The 22,603-nt window shown below is 35.3% G+C and overlaps 1 protein-coding gene across 13 annotated transcripts in view; it reads right to left on the bottom strand.

Annotated features, from left to right (window-relative positions):
- Positions 1-22,603, bottom strand: part of GRIK2 (glutamate ionotropic receptor kainate type subunit 2) — a 723,627-nt gene that overhangs the window by 510,075 nt on the left and 190,949 nt on the right. The window lies entirely within an intron of this gene.

Genomic DNA, 22,603 nt, shown 5'->3' with positions numbered 1-22,603 from the left:
ATTGAACCCAGGTCTCCTGCATTGCAGGCAGATTCTTTACCAGCTGAACCACCAGGGAAGCCCAATATAAACAATTATATGCCAAGAAATTGGACAACCTAGAGAAACAGATAAATTCTTAGAAATATACAATTCATTAAGCCTGAATTGCAAGGAAATACAACACCTGAACACACCAGTTGTTAGTAAGGAGATTAAATCAGTAATCAAAACCTCCCAATGAAGAAAAGTCCAGAAATAGATGGCTTTCCTGGTGAATTCTACCTAACATTTAAAGAAGAATGAATGCCAGTCTTCAAGCTTTTCCAAAAAATATAAGAGGTAGGGAAATTCCTGAACTAATTTTACAAGGCCTGCAACACCCTCGTGCCAAAACCAGATAAGAACACTACCAGAAGAGAAAATTACAGGTCAGTATTCCTGATGAACACAGATGCAAAAATCCTCAGCAGAATATAAGCAAACTAGTACAACTGTACATTAAACGGATCATACAATATTATCAAGTGGGATTTATCCTAGGGATCCAAGGACAGTTCAAAATATACAAACCACTGTGGCACACCACATTAACAAAATGAAAGATAAAAATAATATAATTATCTCAATAATACAGAAAAAACACTTGACAAAACTCAACATTTTTCATGATAAAAACTCAACAAACTAGGTATAGAGGGAATGTCTGTCAAATGATAAAGGCTATATATGCAAGCCCACAGCTCATATTAAACTCAACAGTGAAAAGCTGAAAGCATTTCCTCTGAGATCAGGAATAAGACAAGGATACTCTTGCCATTTTTATTAAATATAGTATTAGAAGTCCTAGTTATAGTAATCAGACAAAAAAATAAATAAAGTAAAGGGAAACCAAACTGGAAAGGAAGAAGTAAAACTTAGTTTGCAGATGTCATGATGTTATATGCAGAAAATCTTAAAGATGCCACCAAAAAACTGTTAGGACTAATAAACAAACACAGGAAAGCTTCAGGATACAAGATTAATATACAAACATCAGTTGTACTTATATATACTAACAAACTATGAGGAAGGGAAATTAAGAAAACAATCCTATTTACAATTACATCAAAAAGAATAAAATACTTAGAAATTAATCTAAGAGGTGAAAGATCTTTAAACTGAAAAGTATAAGATATTCATAAAAAATCTGAAGACAAATAAAATGGAAAGATATTCTATGCTCATGAATTGGAAGAACTAATATTGTTGAAAGGTTGATATTTCAAAGCACTGGACAAATTCAATGCATACCCATTAAAATTCCAAAGGCATTTTTCATGGAAATAGAAAAACACAGTCCTAAAATTTATATGGAACCATAAAAGACCTTGAATAGCCAAAGCAATTATAGGAAAGAAGAACAAAGCTATAGGCATTTCAGCCTGTTGATTTCTAACTATACTACAAAGCTTTACTAATCAAAACAGTATGATACTGGCATAAAAACAGATATATAGATTAATGCAATAGAATAGAGATCCCAATAATGAATCTACACATATTTGGTCAATTAATTTATAATAAAGGAGTCAATAACATGCAAACGGAAAAGGACAGCCTCTTCAAAAAATGGTGCTGGGAAAACTGGATACACATGCAAAAGAATGAAATTGGACCCCTATTTCACACCACACAGAAGAATCAACTCAAAATGGATGAAAGACTTTCAAAGTAAGACAGTAAGTGGCAGCAGAAAATAAGGAAAAGACAGTAGCAGACTTTCAAACATCCAAGTGTAACTTTCCATCTTCATTTATTCTGACATGTCCTTCTCTAATTCTCACATTGCTATTTATAGAACATCATCATAGTTTGTCTAGTATTTATTACATACCAGTAAGTGAGTTTAAGTGATTTATACAGATCATCTCATTTATTCCTTATGCCTGCTTTACGAGGTTGACATTATTACTCTAAGATCATCATTCAGAAGACCAAATTTTGCAGAGGTGAAATAAGCTTTCTTAAATCACAACAGATTATGGAAGTGAAAGTCTCAGATTCAAACTCAAATCTATGTGTTTCAAAGGACTCTGTTCTGAATCGCTAAACGATATTCAATGACTGAGGGAGAACATAATTAAGCTGTTTCTGCAAGTCTCAGGCATTGGATCCATTTGGCTACATTTTCCACTGCATCTGTATCACTACCTGTAACTGAAGTTTTATTACTTCACAATAAAGTTCATGAAGATTATTCTGAATCAAGAAGAAATGTTTGCCTCAAGCTCAGTATACTATTTATTTAAGAAGGCAAGAAAGAAAGTAATTCAAAAAGATTTCCAACAAGGATGTTTAAAATAAGTATATCCAGGCTTAGTGGGTTAATCTTAGTTATTTAAGAATTTACTCGTCTTTCTAGAGCTATTCCTTCTGAATGGATATATTCAGTTGAAGATTTATTCTAACACTTTTTAAAGATAAGCAGTGTTTTGTTTAAATACATAAATATTTGATGATTCTTTGGACAGAAATGTCAGCATACACAGAATATGAAGAATTCACTGGAATATCCGACCTATTATTTGGGTAACAATACGGGATAGAGTAAGACGGCACATATAAAGATTATATCATTGCAGATATGCTTCACTATATCATCTACAAACACACTGTGTGTGTATGTATTTAGCTACTCAGTTGTGTCCAACTCTTTGTGACACTTTGGACTATAGCCCGCCAGGCTCCTCTGTCCATGGGATTTTTCAAGCCAGAATACTGGAGTGGGTTGCCATTTCCTCCTCCAGGGGATCTTTCCAACCCAGGGATGGAACCCGCATCTCCTGTATCTCCTGCATTGCAAGCAGACAATAAACACACTAAATACATTTAAAAGCATTCAGCAATAATGTTAAGCTAATCAGTTCTATACCATTTGTATTTTATGAATTTACTAAGGATATTACTTGCCATATATATTTCAAGGTAGTCTCCATAAAATAAACTTTGATTGGAATGCAGTTCCATTTGAATCAGAAAGTTAAATATCTACTTAACTATTTGGAAAGCTTTATTTATAACATTAAGAGTACAGCTTCTTAAAAATCATCTTATTATGAAGTTTTAAAAGCATTTTATTCAGTATTATTTTTCTCTTACTTTAATTTATATGATTTAAATATCTTTTAAAATAATTTCCACCAATGCCAAAATGTATACTTTTTAAAGGAAAAATTAAAACTATTTGAGATGCTAAATTTGACATGAGCTAGATCTATTACGAAAGGCTCATAAACAACAAAGCTATGGATATTATGCAGAATGTATGTTCCTTTCACATTAGAGAAGCTTTTCCTTCACTGGTACATACATACTCATAGCTGGTAACAGTTACGAATATCAGGGCTCTCAAAGCAAGGCCTTGTCCACGGAGGGCCCTTGTCTTTGTAATTACCTCTACTACAGCTCTGTAAGAGTCTGTTGAAGGGCAGAATTCCAGGAAAATTGATTTTCATTTTGAGAAAGAGCATAGTTGATATATGAGAAATTTCACTGCTATAGAATAATGCAGTTTCATGCTACAGTGTTTTCTATAGACTTTCATACGTGAATTTATGGGCTTGTTAGCAGAGCAATAAAAAAATCTTTAAAAGTAATTCTAAATAATTGAAATCAATCTCCTAAACAAAAATGCCCTGAAGGCAAATTTTAACCATTTCTAAGAATGACAGAAATGGTCACAAGGTTATAAAAAGAAATTTTACAGCTGGTGTTTGTATTGCACTCTAAAAGTTCCAAAAGATTAAAATTCTTAGTAGCATCATTTATACCTTTAAATTACTTTTATTAAGCATCTCCTTTAAAACATGTGCAATACTAAGACTTCTGTGTAATAAAGGTAACAGGTGGAGCCTTTGTCATAGAGGATAGTTTAGTAAAGTAGATAAACAGAAGAAGGAACTGTCATAAAAGCAGTCTGAGCTCAAACCAGGATTTACTGCTACAATCAGTATTTTTTTTAGTAAATAGTGAAAAGCAGTATCTATGTAGGAGTGGAATATGGGCCAGATGACCTACTGACATAAAAAAGGACAGTAGAAGTTGGCTAATAACAAGCAAAACTTCATACATTTGTATTAAACCTAGCCCTACATGTAAGTAAAACAGAAACTAACAAGTACAAATAATAGCAGGCTGTGTACCACAAAAGCATATTTTAGCAAATATACTTTTTTAAAGCTTTTTGTTGAACATGGTAGCTATAAACAGCATAGAAATAGCATCATGCAACATATGTTTAAGAAACAGAGACTGCAAGTTAGGTATCTCTGGGATTCACAGTAATTCAAAGACACTTAATACCATTTAGCAAATTTATTTCTTAATTTACAATCTGATGAGCTACTTTTCCCTCTAATATAGAGAAGGAAAACTAGCCACATTCATTTTAGAGGAGTATAACTCTTTCCACTTTCTCCTACTCATGAGAAAAGTTTTCCTCAAAGAAACTCTACTTCTACATGTAGATAAACTTAGCATTAGTCCTTTTTTCTGCCAAACTGAATAGAGGATGAGTAGAAACATGCCTCCCAATATAGTACTGAGAGCTAAAAAATCAAAAGAAAAATGACATAAAATAGTCTGAAAAGAAAAAATTAACATATATGTGTAGTTTTAATAATATGACAAGAAAACAATAGACAAAAAGTACTTCTTTTTTGGTTTACTAAGATAGAGGATGTATATTCTGTAAAATTTGCCCAGATTCCTTTACAATTGCAAAAGAAGCATGACAGTTTTACCTGTAACAGATTATTTTTTAAAAATTATGCTTCACAGTTAAATATGGAGTTGAACAAAAGAATGGTGATGTTCAATAAGTGGATATTATGAAAAGAAGGTATCATGCTCTTCCACAAAATATCTCTGGGTACCTTTCTAGAAGGTAGAATTGTAACTCTATTGAAAAAACTTTTTTTTCCAAGTAGGTAGCTATCTCAAATACCTACTTTGTTTCTAAATTGTGATAAATGAAACAGAAGCGATCTCTTTACAGTTCTGGAGGGAAGATCATTTGAAGTGTAAATAGTCTTAAGTGTAAGAAGTCTAAGCAGGTCTGAGTCCTATTTAGAAAATTCAGGCACTCTCTAAAGATGGCAGCATTATATTGGACTTAAGATGAATCTGGAGAGTAAGATCATGAAAACAGAAGGTTATTTCACTAGCCCAAATGTGAGATTGATGAAGAAAATATGTGTTATAAGGGGAAAAGAGAAAACAATTAAGCAATAAAAAACAATGCCACTATTGAGATTTGATAGAAATGGAGAAAACAATAGAGTCCCTGAAGTCTTCTGAGAAAGACAGGGAAAGGGTTGTGTTTATGAATATTAATCTGGCATTTATTTTATAGGATGGATTGAGGTAAAAAAAATAATGTATAAGGTTATTAAAATATGTTGAGAGAAGGTAGAAGTAAGATAGAATGTGAATGAACAAAAATCTAGGTATAAAGAATTTGTAAAGTGATTCATCACTATTAACATCAAAAATATTTAGGGTCCCTAATACAGAGTATAGGGCAATATGCTCACTCAGAAAGTACAATGAAATATATGTTTCTAGGTAAACAATTTCTGCCCTTCAAGTTGACAATATATCAAAAATCATAGACATAGATGATTTTTTTTTTAGTACCCAAGCAAAAAGATTCTCCCAAGGGAATTTTTTAAGTAAGACATATAGATAGACAGACACACACACACACACACACACACACACACATGTGCATATCCATACAAATTCACAGATTTGAAGTAGAAAAAATTATTGTGGTATTTCTTATTGGTAAATAAAGGACTGATTTTGAAGTGGCAAATAAGAGCAGGGGAGAAAAATAATCAGATGTTTTTTATTATATCACAGATAATTGAAACCCTTTCATTTTTAGCTTGGATGGGTTTACTACAGAAAGAAAGGTACCTTAGAAAAGGTGTTTATTTTTTAGTTTGACTTATGTTAATATATTACCTACTAATTTCTTCAAATAAAAATTATGTGGCACTAAAAAAGTCCTAAAAACATACAATTTATTTTTTAAATGTTTAGGAGGAAAAAATCATTCAAATGTGTAGGCAAATGGTATGCCTAGTGAGGGGGAAGGAGCATATAGGTGGATGTTTTAATGTGAAAGCAAATAAGGAATATAGGAGAGGTGTTTGTAGCATTTGCTGCAGTTCCAAATAGCATGTAATATTATGCCCTCAGAAGGTATTTATTTTAAATATATTTACAGTTTAATTGTGAAAAAGTTGGCTTAAAGCTCAACATTCAGAAAACTAATATCATGGCATCTGGTCCCATCAGTTCATGGCAAATAGATGGGGAAACAGCAGAAACAGTGTCAGACTTTATATTTTTGGGCTCCAAAATCACTGCAGATGGTGACTGCAGCCATGAAATTATAAGACGCTTACTCCTTGGAAGGAAAGTTATGACCAACCTAGATAGCATATGAAAAAGCAGAGACATTACTTTGCCAACAAAGGTCTGTCTAGTCAAGGCTATGGTTTTTCCAGTGGTCATGTATGGATGTGAGAGTTGGACTATAAAGAAAGCTAAGCGCCAAAAAATTGATGCTTTTGAACTGTGGTGTTGGAGAAGATTCTTGAGAGTCCCTTGGACTGCAAGGAGATCCAACCAGTCCATCCTAAAGATGATCAGTCCTGGGTGTTCATTGGAATGACTGATGCTGAAGCTGAAACTCCAATACTTTGGCCACCTCATGCAAAGAGTTGACTCATTGGAAAGACCCTGATGATGGGAGGGATTGGGGGCAGGAGGAGAAGGGGACGACAGAGGATGAGATGGCTGGATGGCATCACCGACTTGATGGACATGAGTTTGAGTAAACTCCAGGAGTTGTTGATGGACAGGGAGGCCTGGCGTGCTGCGATTCATGGGGTCGCAAGGAGTGAGACACGACTGAGCGACTGAACTGAACTGAACTGAAAGTCTAATTTAGTAATCATTCTGCCATCAGATGAAATTTAAGACTTAAATATACGCTGAATGATTATGATTAGTGTTATAAACAATTATGAAAATTGGCTTGTTTTCATGTGACAGGACATTTGTGTTTTGATTTCTGACACATTTAGGAACTGATTAAATCTGATCCCTTAAAGAAAGTAAAAGATATATTTTAATTATTGGCACAAAAGTCCTTTAAAGAGTTCCTTTCATTATATTTTATGCCTTCGGTGTAATCACCTTTATTAAATTATTTGCTTATTATAGAAGGAGATGCAAGATTAAGTGTACATCACCATTGTCATATTTGACAGATGAACTGAATATTCCAAAGGACAGATACATGAAAACCATATTTTTTTCAGGAAAAAATATCCATTTAGAGATTCTTCAAAGTAGAAAAATTAGAGAATTACATAAGAAACATATTATACTGACTAGCAAAGTTTGAACCCAAGACTTTCTTCACAAAAACTGGAACATTTGTGCAAGAATTACCAGTACTTTCTGCCTTCTAGGATGGAGATTGGCAGACTTATATTGGGAACCAACTAATCTTTTGTTGTCAGAAGGACCATGCTAGGAGACCCTGCTTTTTATTCAGATATTCATACACATCCTTTTGGGGAGGCCTGAACACTGTAGGCAAATCAAGTGCAGATATTCCAGACAGAGATGGAAAGTGTTCTGTTTAGTAATGTAACTGGTGTGTCCTTCAGAATAATCCAGACTCTATAAACTCTGTTAGCTAAAGTCCCCCTAAATCTTAAAGTCCTAGATTTATATAGCTTCCTACATGAAATAATGTATTATTGAGAGAATAGAAATCAAGAGGATACTGAGAATGGAGATGACAAAATTGTAGGAGGGAAAGTACAGTCCAAATACTCCCCTCCCTCTAGAGAGTAAATGGAATTAACAATGTTGGGTTAAGTACAGCATGGATCAGAGGGCTATAGTCCCAGGCATGTGTCACTTAAGGTTGAACAATCAAGAGTTTAGGAAATATTTTGGACCAGGATTTATCATGTTAGAACCATGGAGGTGTGGGCCGAGAAATCTTCCTGAAAGTAACCTATCAGAGGAAAAGGGTAATCCAGGGGATCAAGGTCATAGGGGTTAGACAGATAAGGGTGCTGTCCTATCTCTTTCCAGTATCTAGTCATAAATGTGGCAACAGTTTGGTCAGATCTCCAAGGCAAGCGGATGTCTGAAAAATATTTAGATTGAGGAAAAAACTGACTCCTGCCAGTGGGGAGGCCAGTTATTACAGAAGCTAGACAAAGAGGCACAGTTAGGGAACCTGAAGTCAACTTGGGCCATTTGGCTCCTAAAAAAACCACTCCAGTTCCAACTGATGTTACATTTAAGTATTCCACCTCATATTATCCTAGAGGTTATGCCCCAACCTTACCAAACGCTGTGATTTTAGTTTAGTTTTATTGTGAAGCAGTGGGAAAGACTCATGCAAACTTGTCAAAGTGACCAAGAAGGAGCCAGGGCCATTCTACCCTGTGGCCGAGCACCCATCAGAGGCTACTGTGAAGGAGAGCTGTGTGAAGCAGAAAGCATCCCATGGGGGTCACTGCTGGGGAGGAGTGTTGTTGTAATAGGTAAGAAAGACACTGAAATACCTACACCAAGGCTCCACGCGGAAGAGCACGAGAAGCTTCTCAAAAAGAGCTCCGAATGACTCAAGGGGATACAATTTCTAGCAATTAGCCCAATAAGGGGCTCGGTTTTAATCATTTGGATATATAAAATAAATGTGTCTTATTTTGTATTCAGGCTGGAAGGGATCCAGGATATCTATGTTGAGCAAATAATGAAGTTTTTATGGTAATATTCATAAATAGTAGATTAAAATAGAAATATTGAATATTACATCTCCTGCACTGCAATTTTTATATTGTTAATTTTATGTTTTCCTTGTTAAAGCTTAAGCTTTTTGGCTTGTGATAAAAGGAAATGTTCTAAAGGCTAAAATTTTCTAAAATCATACAGTCAAGAATAATAACTCTCCAAATCAGCTGCATAGGATTGATGGGAAAGAGGGGTGTTTAGATAATGTAAGTAAAAAGGCATTCTAAACTTCACAATTTATTTAAGATAGTCCGCGGTATATTTTGAATTCTAATTTTAAGATTTTTTTTAAAAACTTATTTAATACCTTTAGATTTGTTCATTTATAATTTATGAAACCTCTTTGAACTTTAGAAATTTCGATCTTCAGGCTTTCTTAACTTTTAAAATGCAAAAGTTGCATGGAGGAGAAATTGTGTGAGAAAAACATTTTCAAAAAACAGTAATTCTTCTAATAATGTTAAGTATTTAAGTACAACCTTGGAAAACATTCAACTGAAGTTTAATTGTTAAAACCAGCACTTTACATATCACAATATAGGACAGTGCAGGTTTCAACAAAGCTAAATTATCAAGATGTCTGTTAGAAATATGTTCTTCCCTTCATTATAAATAAAATTATCTTGTCAGTCAAAAACAAATTCTTCTCTCAGAACATGTGTTTTAAGTTTTTTAAAGTCAATAATAATTTATTGTTGATATTTTAAGCTACTTAATTGTACCAAAAAATACAGTTAATGATAGATGTCCTGCCTACTGGTGCACTGCCCTATCCTTCATGCCTAAGATTCTATTATTCTATTCTATAGTGGTTAACAGTTGCATAAAAGCAGATGGAAATTACGGATGTGGAATTATTGGGGGAGGGAGGGGCAAGGACCAAGGATGAAAATCAATGCAAGATCTAAAGACCTAGTAGGAACAGCTGCCCTTAAAAATATTTTCGGCCTTGAGACCTGGTAGGAGTAGCTGCCCTTAAAAATATTCTTGGTGAAATGTGCTAGGAGAGAGGATGCAGTCACAACTGTGGTAGTCCAGAAAGCTTTACTGCCCCTTTCTTATTTCTACTAGTTTTATTTTAAAATCATAATTACACAGAATCAAAAAAATAAGCACAGAGACCAGAGACTGACATTTGGATTCAAATAAATAGAAAGGTAATTATCAGTATGATACAGAAAGCATCATCTTCAAAACAAGATGGAAAATATCATTTGTCAAGTGTACGGCACTCAACATTTTACCTATTTCATTTGATCAACAAAAAAATCCAAAAGACAGATATGACAGTTCCCATTTAACAGATGAGAAAATGGGCTGAGAGAGGAAGCTTGCCCAAACCAAACAACAGCTAAGTACTTGAACTGTTTGATGTTCTTTCCATTATGCCAGAGATACTACCCTGGAGAATATAGCACTAAACACCAAATAAAAATCAGAATTATAGCTTCCTCAAATGTTGTTTAGGAAATTATGTCAGATCTAAATCATTTTAGTTTGTGGATATTTCTGAAACCTGTTTTGTAAGGAACACTAGACAACAGAACAGACTGCCCCCCTACTTTTTGCACTTCTGCCAGGCTAGTGGGGGTGATATCTACTAACTTCAAGGTAAGGTGAACCCCTGCTAGTGTAACTTAATTAAAAAACAGTTAAGATAATTAATATAAGGAAAAATATATGCACAAACAATATTATCTTTAAAAAATTATGTTCTTCACCATTTATCCTTATGTGTGTATTTAGTCAGTCAGTTGTGTCCGACTCTTTGAGACCCCATGGACTATAGCTTGCCAGGCTCCTCTATTCAGGCAAGAATATTGGAAAGCCTAGCCATTCCCATCTTCAGGGGATTTCTCAATCCAGGGGCTACTGCCAAATACATCTCTCTCTGTTCTTTCACAAACAGATTTCTTCTAATAATATCCCCATGTGTATTCTACTCGAATTTCAAATTTTCTAATACCAAAGACCAAATTGTCTTCACTAAGGTCCTAAGGATTCCCAAGCTGCTAAATTCATGGACAGTTTTCAGATCTCATCTTTCCTGACGGTACAGCAGCATATGATATTGTTGACTGTATATTCCTTCATGAAACCCCCCCGCAATGGTTTTCATAACATCACATTTCACCTTATGCCTCCATCTTCTATGGCAAAGTTTCACTAACTGCAACATACTCCTCGAAAGTAACCAATGCCACGGATTCTCAAGGCTTAGTCTTAGCGCCTCCATCTGTCCTGTACACAAAGACAATCTAATCAACATGTATAGCTTGGCAACTGTAGAGTTACCAAACCAGCATATTAAACTGTCTTAACACTGTTAGCACAACACACAGACACCTCAAACTCTAAATGTCAGAAACCAAATTGACCATCTTCTTCCAAGTCTGCCTTCTTTCAACCCTCAACCAGTGCTAGTGAGAATCTAGTAATCATCTTTGGTACCCCTTTCTACCAATTGCTCTTATCCAGTAAATCACCAGATCACCTTTCCATTTTGCCTCCTAAAATATACCTTGAATCCTTCAATTTCTCCCCAGTTCTTCAATCACCACCAAATAATGATCTACCATCATCTCGCACCTGGAACACTGATTGCCTCTTAACTGGTCCCCTCAGATCTATTCTTCCTCCCTTCAATATTTTTTACAAAATGTGACCAGGGGGATCATTTTGAAACTCAATGTGACCATGTCACTCTGTTGTTTAAACCATTCAGCAATGCCTCTTCAAGCTTGGGATAGAGGACAGAATTCTGGCACTGGGTCGATCATCTTCTACATATCTGACTTACCCCAGCCCTGATTTCCACCACTCCCTCCTCACTCCCACCGTCTCATCTCTCGGGCTTACACCTGGCTCCTCAAATGCCTCCTACTCTGTCTCCTAGACCACTCACACATACTATCCTTTCTGCCTGATATTCTTTTCCCTTGCTTTCTTATATAGTTAACCCTTATGTTTCTTTTCATGCTCAGCCCGAGAAAGTTTTCTTCAAGAAAGGCATCCTAACCTCTAAGACTACATCAGGTCCCTAGGTACCCACTCTTAACAGTGCCAAGCAATACTCCTTTATAACATTAAAATCGTAAAAACTAACACAATATTGTAAATCAACTAAACTGTAATAAAAATTATAATCAAAATTAAATAGGCAAGCAGTTATTTAATTACTGTCATTCCTACAAGACTAAAAACTTATTGACTTAAGGACTAGATCATCCTCATTACTGTACCTCAACACAATGCTTTACACATTTTGTTTACAACAAATTTATGTTGAAGAAATGAACTGGGCAATAGTTAACACTCATCTTTATTCTTTCACTTCTGACACCTCAACATATCTTACTCTGGTCTAACCCCCCCAGTAAAATTATTTTACTTCCAAAAAATATCATCCATGACCTTTAGTTGTCAAATATGGTAGATATATATGAGCTTATAATACTGAATTCCCCACATCCTTTTGCGGGGAGCCGGCCTGACTGCTCAGGCCCCTTCTCGGCCCTGAGAGAGATCAAAAGGTCCCTCTCTGTCCCGCCACCCCTGATTTGTTAAAGTGCAAATTGGCCTTTCTCACCTCCCTCAAGGAAATCGCTGCAGCCACCATTTGCCCATTTTCCTGACTCTGATAAGATTATCGGGCTCCTGTGAATGGCTTATGTCTAGGTAGTTTTTACCTGATTGTAAGACGCTGGTGCCATGCTCTGCTGGAGTTAAGATAAAACTCCTAAAACTAGTATCTGCAGTTCTGCACGTATGCAAGCCTTTGATCTAAAATTTGGTGAATCCTATAGTATATATATGTATGTTACCCCTCAATAAAGTCGTCGGAATCAGTCACAAGCTGACTCCGTCCCTCTCAACCCCATCTTTCCTAGTCTTTTATTTCTCAGGTGCTCTGGTGATTGCGTCCTCGACCTGTTCATCTAGCCGGCAGGCCCGGCATCCTTTAGCACTTATGATTATTTTCTTATTCTTGAAACTGTATTTAACATAATTATCGTGTTTTCTCTAATTTCTGTTCTTTCCTTACTGGTCAATCTTTCTGGCATACTGTGTATCCCTTTGTTCCCAGGGTTACAGCCCCAGCTCTCCTCCCCACAGAGTCTCCTTAGGAATATAGCTAATACTTTTGGAATATGTTATACTACTTTTGTTAGTGTATTATAAATATTATGTTAAAATTTCACATTTTTACTACTATATCATACACATTTCACTGATGAAGAAACTTAGATATTAAAAGGTTAATTGAATTTCTGAGGTCGCACAGTAATTAAGGAATTGGAGATTTGAATCCAATCAGACTGATTCAAGAACAGATTTATTGACCTCTTTCTGCATTAGAATATAAACCATTTAATTGACTATCCCTTTACCATGATGATTCTCAGATCTCTGTCTCCACCTCAAATAACTCTAACTATTCTGATAGTGAGTATCCACCTGCTGACTGAACACCTCCACTAGTGTCACACAGCATTTTAAAAGCTACCTGACCCCAAAACTGAACTCTTACCTTCATGCAGTATTTTCTTCTAAATTTTTTGTAAAACATCACCATGACCCCTACACAAGTCTCAACGATCAAAGTCCAAATCCTCCCTCTCCCCCACCCCTACTGATCTCACTTTCAGTCCCGAAGTTCAAGAGATTTTTCCATCTGTACATTCTTATACAAGTTCATTATTTTGCATTTACATCAGTGCTCTGACAGTCCATGGTTCTTTATTATTCATCTGTACAATACTGCCTTCTCAACTGGTCTATCTAAACTTACTTACTGATTTTGCTTATATTCTTCTTATTGCTGTCCAAGTGAATGTTCAAATACACTGATTTGACTGAGACATTTCTCTATTTTACAGCATTTAATGACTTACTATCACTTTCAAAATAAGAGCTTAATTATTTAGGAAAAAGTATAAGGGTCAACATCTTTGCCTGCCTCTTGTTTATATACTTATCCTTCGCTCCTATCAATTTGCTTGTATCCTAAGTTCCAGTCATACTAACCACTTAAAATTCCTCTGAAGTGCCATTCTTTCCTCATGATTTCCTTTGGACAGAACCCTTTTAATCTCAACACAAACTATTCATACTTTACAGCCAGCTGGGATGTTGCATCTTTCAAATGAGCTTTCCTTGATCTTCACCCTGGGCCTAGTTATCTCAAATACCCAACCCAGAGAGTCTTTAGAAGTGCTTACATCCTTTGGCAAAAGAATACCCACACTTTAATGAAGCTGTACACAAACATCTGTTTCCAGGTTGCTATCTTTGTTCTTTCCTCACTGAGTCCAGTGCCTGGCTCACAGCTGAAATCTTCAGTGAATGATAAGTAAAAGCCTATATAACTAAAGTCTATACTTATTTCCTATTCCCTATAGAATAGACATTATTATTTTCCACATCTACATTCTTCAGAATACTACATAATAGATATTTTTGCAAATATCCTTACCATTTTTATATAAAGAATAAAATAATGCATCTTTAGTACAGTTCTTTCTTTTAAAAACCATTGCTGAACAACATCCAAATAGCCATTCTGTTTTCTTATCACAGAAATCCTATCTTCAAATTCCTAACACACTGATGATAATGAATGAATAGAAATAATAAGCTTTAGACTGTTATTAATAACAACATGACTTGAAATGAACTTTTACAAATAGTGAAATTTCATGGGGTATTTTTTTCCATTTAAGACTCTTTTTTTCATTGCTTTGAGAAAAGAAACAATTTTACTGCTGCAAAGGGTATCAAGTTATCTTACCAAATTAGAGATGTCTGAATGATTTATGTTAGAATTAAATGAGGTCTCTTAAATCACTTGTCAATAATCACTGTGTTCAGTTTTAAGAATTTATCTGGTTGTTTAATTACCACTATTTTTTGTAATATCCAGTCTCTAATTATCTATAGTGTGTTTCCAAATGATAAACCAAGTTAAAAGATGGAACTAATATTGTTAAGATCATGAAAATATTATTCCTGCATGAGAAATAATAATACGTGACCTTTAGTATTTAAGTCTGAATAATTATAGTCAGATGGAAATTGTTTAGTGACCCTAAAAACCTAAAAGACATTCTTACTACAAATAAGAGTAAGTACTGATATGACCATAAATTCATTAAACAGTAAAAATCCAACTCACTAGCATGTAATATATAATTATAAGTAAGAAATATTGCTAAGATAAAATCCACAATGGACCAATACATAAATGTGGAATATTGAAGGAATATCCCAGTCTTTTGACACTCACCCAATGAGGGTGAGTCCTGCTACCCATAAACTATCCAAATATTGGGCTGTGAGGACTAACTCCAAAGTCACATCCATAACCAACTTTTCTAATAGTGCATCCAAAAAAACTGTCTATTCCTTTGCTGTGAAGCAATATCAAGTTGAAAAATCCTTCCAGAATTCTTGCTTTGTTCACAGGCTTTGTCCATTTCCCCTTCGCACTCCTTTTCTTAGACTATCCCTCATCTCCCTGACTCCTAATCTTGGGCTCCCTCTTGCTCTCTCACGTGGTATTTTGAGAGCATTCCCTGGTGGCTCAGTTGGTAAAGAATCTGCCTGCAATGCAAGAGACTCCAGTTCGATCCCTGGGTTGGGAAGATCCCCGGAGAAGGAAATGGCAACCTACTCCAGCATTCTTGCCTAGGAAATCTCATGGACAAAGGAGCCTGGCAGACTGCAGTTCATGGGGTTGCAAGAGCCAGACACAACTTAGCGATTAGACCACCACACCATGGTGTTTTGTACCTTGTAACTAATGAGATCCTTTAGTCACTAACCTTTGTTATAAACTGTGCTTTCTTCTCTATATCTATTCCCTCACTCAGTCCAGGACACTCCTGCAGAGTACTATATTAGACCCACAGTTCATGTATTAATCAAGGTAGGCCATGTTGAGCTGTAGTAATAAATTTCAAGAAATCTGTGGCTTAAAACAAAATCTCTGGGCTCATTCTAAGTCTGCTTCAGGTTCAGAGGCTCTGTGAGGCAAGATCAATGATTCAGGAATTTGGATGGGTCCATTTTGTGGTTCTACAATCTTAAGAGGAAGCTTATGATCACTGTGGCAGGAGAAAAAAATAACTCCTGAGTTATTTAATCGTTTTTATTTTTTTTTTTTTTTTTTTTACATTTTGAGCTAGCAATTTTATTTCTAGAAATAAATGCTAAAGGAACAATAAAAAAGACATAGGCAAAGATCTAAATATGAGAATTTTATCCAACATTGTTTATAATTTTAAATCATATTTAATCGTTTTTAAATGTTCTGTCCCCAAAGAAACAAAGGTTACTCTCACAATCTAGTAGCTCGACAATTCACATAGTCCCATCTTATTCAAAAGATGACAAATGTGGAGACACATACACGTTTGGTAACCACTACATATCTCATCCAGATAACTTAACACTTTTTTCCACTTCAAAATATAGTGGTAGTCCCAATTAAATTGGTTTTATACTCAAATTAAAAGAGAATTATCAAATTTAAGAAAAATGATGAACTTTAAATGACAAGTTTACTTCTGAAAAATCACATTTCTGTTTTGTTTTTTTTTAATTAAATGAGAATGAGAGGCTTAAAGTTTAGTAAAAGTTTTCAAGGATGGCATAAACCAAGACTCTGTTGTTCACATGAATCCCTTTGTTTTCTATGAAATATCATAAAAATGAGATGGGGTGATTATTCAGCAAAAATGACACGCATTATGGGTATTTTTAAACTTTTAAAATGAGCAACAGAAGTTCAGAATTTCATAATGCTATAAATCACATCTCTCATTGTTCATATATATATGTTGTGTGTGTGCGTGTGTGTACGTATACACACACATGCACAAACACACACTGAAAACTACTGACTAGTGATTTCTTAGTCTAATGAAGGAGATTCTGAAGTACACAGGTAAATTCAAGTACAAATTAAGAAATGAGTGTGGTAATAAAAAAAAAAAGTCTACTTTTTTGAGAGCCTGTAGTAGAGTCAGCTAAATCAAATAGATTATTTGGTGGAAAGAGAAAGAGAGATTCAAAAGAATCATAAATATGCTTGGTTTACAAAGAAGCTTATTGTTATTGAAACTATAAGGCAGTTGAGGATGTAGGTATTAAACAATAAATATTTGAACAGTATTACGTGTCCAAAATTCTTGGGAGTAGTTGATTGCAAATATAGCTATAAATAAATCCCCATCCTTGAAATGCTTACAGTCAAATAAACATATCACATTCACTCTTAATCTCGAAATAATTGAAATACATACAGTCAACAGAAAGAACACTAAAACTTGAATAGGATGTTTCCCTTGAATTCCCATTACAATGTTCAAGTAGTACAACTACTTGGTATTATTATAATAACCCAAATATAACCAAAAATATATGAAATATATGCTTAATAAATTGAAGTATCATTAGAGAAACAGATAAATTAACTACTTTGAAACAAAGTAGAATACATCAGTATTATCAGAGGTCTAAAACATGCTAAGTAAATGCAAAAAATTGGGTGGTTCAAATTTGAGCTATGAAATAAGGTACACAGAAGAGGTCCTGAAAACACTGGGCCTTAAGGGAAAGTGGGAGTTCAGTTCATGAGCAAGTGAGGCAAGGAGGTGGACATACTAAATATTGAATGAATCCTCAAGAGAATACAAGAGAATATTCAGTGAATTGATAAAATACAGAGTAGAGTAGTCATGCAAGGGATTTCAAGACCAAAAAGACAGGTGGCAGAAAGATTACTAAAGAGCCTCTGGACTAGAATGTCAAAATTGGATTCTGTTTTGTACATAATTGAGTAATATGCAAAACTTTAGAAAGAAAATAAGCTAATTGATTTAAACCATATGGTATATAGTTTTATATTATTTACTCCAGTATAAAAGCCAAATTGAAGAAGAGGCTGAAACAACCATTAAAATACTTAGAAAATTGTTTAGAAAATAATGACACAACTAAGTGAAGAAGAAAATAAGGAATCAGACACAGCAAGTATTTTAGTAGCATGACTGATTAAAATCTAATCAGTGATCCAGAGGAAGGAAGGGAAATGAACACGGCCCTTCTCTTGGAAACCAAAAGGAAGCTGGAAGCCAACAATCACTGAATGAGATAGAGGATAGAGAAAGAACAAACACCTTAAATATTAAGTATACATTGATATTGACCATGGGGATTCCCTGGTGGCTGAGGTAAAGAACCCACTGCAATGCAGGAGGCATGAGTTTCATCCCTGGGTTGGGAAGCCTCCCTGAAGAAGGAAACGGCAACCCACGTCAGTATTCTTGCCTGGAAAAATCCCATGGACAAGGAAGATGAGTGGACTACAGCCCACGTGGTTGCAAGAGTCGGACACGACTTAGTGACTATACCACCACCACCCGCTGACCACATTTAATATGTGATGAATTTGACATACAACAGAAGATTAACATGCACATCTGTGGTCAGAAAAGAAGTCAGCAATAGAGATTATAGATGTTGGTAAGCTACACGGGCCTAATATAATGGTTGAGGACATGATGTAGAAAATGTCACCTGGGCCATGATACATGATGATACTGTTAGGCAGTTAGAATAGGAAAAAGGAGTCCAGAATGGTGGTGACTAAAAGACAAAGAAGGGGAAAGCCCACAAAAAAAGAACAAAGGAAGGTCAGAGGACCAGAGTGAGGACCTCAGGTAAAACAAACAGCACTCCTCAATAGCCCAATTTACGGGGAGAAGAAAAAACATAAAAAGAGGAGCCAAAATTGGGCCAGGAGCTTTCTCTTCATGTCTTTTGGGTCGGTCCGCCCGCACGCCTTGAGGATGTATTTTTTTTTTCTTTCTAAATAAAACTGAGCTGTAACATGGGGCTGTAACATTGGTCCATCTGAGAAAATTACACGGGGCTGTAACCCTGGTCTGTCTGTAGCTTCAAATTTTTGTTGCAATGCGACAGAACTGAGGAAATTGCAAACTCTCCCAACAATACTATATCATGGAAAAATCATTTTTGAGGAGTAATCTAAAAAATTAGGAGTCAACCAAGGAAAGTGAGAATCAAAGAGGAAGAACAGAGGCAATAGAGAAAAGCTTTGAATCTGTACACTCTGTCCCTGAACTGTTTCCAAATTCCCAATACTATACACAGTCCCATCCCATCCCCAGGCATTAAAAGTTTGAACCACACTGTTTCCCAAACATGCTATGCTTGTTCCCAACTCAGTGTTTCCTTTTACTATTTAAATAGCCTGGAATTCCCACCCACTAATCCTTTCAAATACCACTTACTCTGTGAAATTCCCCCACTCTTTGTCCCACAATGTTTTACTTAGCAAACTTCATTAGAGCACACATCTCCTTGTATGGTCATTGTTTTTGCATCTGTTTCCCTCAAGTAAAGGGGAATTCCAGGTGGGTCAATGACGGCCTTATTCAACTTCTAAAGCCAAGGCTTTGTACATAATGGGTATCTAAAGAACACTTATTGAATGCAGAAGGTTTAGTGGATAGTAATGCTATATGATTTTCAGCAGTTAGAATAGCACAGAGAATAGAAAGTTGTATTTGCTATTTAGAAGGAAGTGATGACCTTTGTAAGAATGATTTCACTGCAGTGCTGTGGGTAGAAGCCAGATAATAAAGGATGAAGGAAGGAGTGGGTAGTAATTAGATAGAAAAGCTACAGATCACTTTATCTATAATTTGCTACTAAAGGGCAATTGAGAGATGAGAGAGTAACTTGACAGGGAAGAAGTGTTGAGGGATGGAATTTTAAGGATAAGGAAATCTTGAGTACATTTTTAAGCTGAAAGTAGATATTTAAGAAATAAAATAATAGGAGTAACTGTGTGATGTAGAGAGGGATTAAGAGAGAGAGAAACCCAGGGCACAGGTATGTGTCTGCTTGGTCGCTCAGTCATGTCCAACTGTTCGCAACCCCATGGACTGCAGCCCGCTAGGCTCCTCTGTCCATGGAATTTCTCCAGGCAAGAATACTGGAATGAATTGCTTTTTCCTCCGCCAGGGGATCTCCCAGACCCAGGGATCTAACCCGTGTCTCCCGTCTCCTATGTTTCCTTCATTGGCAGGTGGATTCTTTACCACTGAGCTACCTACAAGCACAGGTATGTGCATGCTAAATCACTTCAGTAGAGTCCAACTCTGTGCTACCCTATGGACGTCAGCCTGCCTGGCTTCTCCATCCATGGGATTCTCCAGGCAAGAATACTGGAGTGTGTTGCTATGCCCTCCTCCAGGGGATTTTCCTGACCCAGGGATTGAACCTGAGTCTTTTAAGTCTACCTGCACTGGAGGCAGTTCTTTACCATTAGCGACACCTGGGAAGCCCAAGGGCACAGATATCTGAAAGCAAATGGGAAATATTTCTCTTCGGAGATTAGAAAGTAAAGGAAAGGTAGTGCCCCTGTAGAAATCTTCTGTTGTAGATGAGAAAAACTGAGAGATCTATCTTCTTACTGCATGGCTTCTCTGATTAGGTGGTGAATTAATTCTGCCACCTTCCATGAGTGTAGAAGTAAGGAATGAAATATGAAAAACTGGATATTGAATAAAGGAAGGTAGCATAACTATATAACTTAGTAACAAACAGAAAAATCCATTTTATTTGAACTGAGGCTAAATATTTAAAAGTCCCATAGTTCAGAAACTAATTAATAAACTTTAACATCTTTGTCATATGTAATAAATATGAATCTGGTTAACAAAATACCTCAGTTAATAGAGAGTTATATAAACCATGAGCTAGCTTGATAATTTTGACAGGTATATTTTTCTTAAATTGCCCTTAGTACCAAAATTAGGTGACTCTTAACTTTGACTCTATTACCTATCTGCAATAGAAAATACTTCAGGATCTTACTCTGCCTTGGAGTCAGGAGAATCATCTCTAATTTTCATAATACTTGTAGTCTAAAAATATAAATCAAGAAATTTAAGGTCAGTAGAAATCTAGAAAAAATAATTAACGGTGTGCGTTTTTGTTATATACATATTTCTTACATTAGACTGCACTAACTTAAAAGTCAATTTTTCAAGTTTTTAAAACTGTCTTCTTTATAAAAGTGTGGCTTAAAATAGACTAAAACAATTTAAAAACACAATGCTTAAGTCAAAAATTATTTAGAGATTCTACATTTTTTCCAAACCCTAATGATACCTGAATTATTCTTATTTTAATCCACTGTAAAGTACCACATATTCATTGTGTCATTTATCATCCTCAAAAAATCACCATGAAGCAGGTTCCTGAAACAGTACTATGGATAAGAGGCTGAGGTTTGACATCAAACAATCCTATTTAGGTGCTCAATCCACCATTTACTAGTTAAGTGATCTTGGCAAGAGCTTTAAACTGTCCACACCTGTTACCTCTTTTGTGCACTGGGGACACCACCACCAATCTCGTAGGTTTGTAGTGAAGAGAAACAATTGGCTGCACATAAACCATTTTAAAAGGTGCCTGGCACAGAATAAGCTCTCAGTCAATGGCAGCTGGACTTTCCAGGTGGTGCTAATGGTAAAGAACCCTCCTGCCAATGCAGGAGTCACAGGAGATGCAAGTTCAATCCCAGGGCTGGGAAGATCTCCTGGAGGAGAGCATGGCAACCCACTCCAGTATTCTTTGGAGAATCCCACGGACTGAGGAGCCTGGCAGGATATGGTCCACAGGGTCTCAAAGAGTCGGACATGACTAAAGAGACTTAGCAAGCACACAATGGCAGCTATTGTTATCAGTGATAGTGTTCTTCAGTTCAAGCATTTTCCTTATGAAATTTTTCCTTTCTTATTGAAACAAAGGTTTTTTGTTTTTTTAATCAAATACTAGCTGTGAAGGAAGAATTGTTAATTTATTAAACAAATTTTAAAAATATTACCAATATATCACACAGTGTAATAGTAGAATTTCTGAACAAATCAACTCTATAAAGAAATCTATCATATTAGATAATATGCTAATGAAAATATGAAAACTAAATGCAGAGATTAAACTTTTTTTATTAAAATGTTTTCTAGAAAACAGATTTTTGCATAACTTTCAAAAGTGTCATGTCTTTGTGATTAATATTTGCAATTTGGAGTGATATCTATATACATATTATTAAAAATAAAAATGTACTCACTTAAGTGCATTCTGATAAAATATTAACATGAAATATAATCAATTACTAAAAACTTCAGTGTTTAATATTCCATTCATAGCATTGCTCCTATTTTCTCTCTTCTTCCTCACTAACTAATTTGTTTTGGTTTTCTTTCTTATATTAATACAGTGTTCCAGTGGTTAGTCAGATATTTATTACCCATATGAAAGACATTTTCCCAAAATTCTCCATTTGTATTTACCTCAGTGGAAATAGCTGAGTGAAAATTAAATCAAATAATTCAGCCAAAATAATCAAGTATTTAATGATGTTTGCTTCCACATGCATGAAAATGTAATTGAAAAAGTAATATTATTGAGGTAATTAATATTGAAACTTTTACAAAATATTATAGTGCTGGATTGAATGAATATATACTCTGAATACTCTTAGTAAGAAAAAGAATGTACTCAACAAAAAGAAAATCACATTAAATATTAGATGAAAATCTGCAGTTATGGTTGTGCCTTTCTCTTGACTAACCCTGAAGTCCAAATCCCTCCAGACACAGAAGTTACTCTAATATATCTACCTGTCTCATAAAGCGAATAGGTC

Source organism: Cervus canadensis, chromosome 20, assembly GCF_019320065.1.
Source record: "Cervus canadensis isolate Bull #8, Minnesota chromosome 20, ASM1932006v1, whole genome shotgun sequence".
NCBI classification, from domain to species: Eukaryota; Metazoa; Chordata; class Mammalia; order Artiodactyla; family Cervidae; genus Cervus; species Cervus canadensis.
Note: the sequence above shows the minus strand (reverse complement) of the source record. Positions and strands in the feature narration are given on the sequence as shown.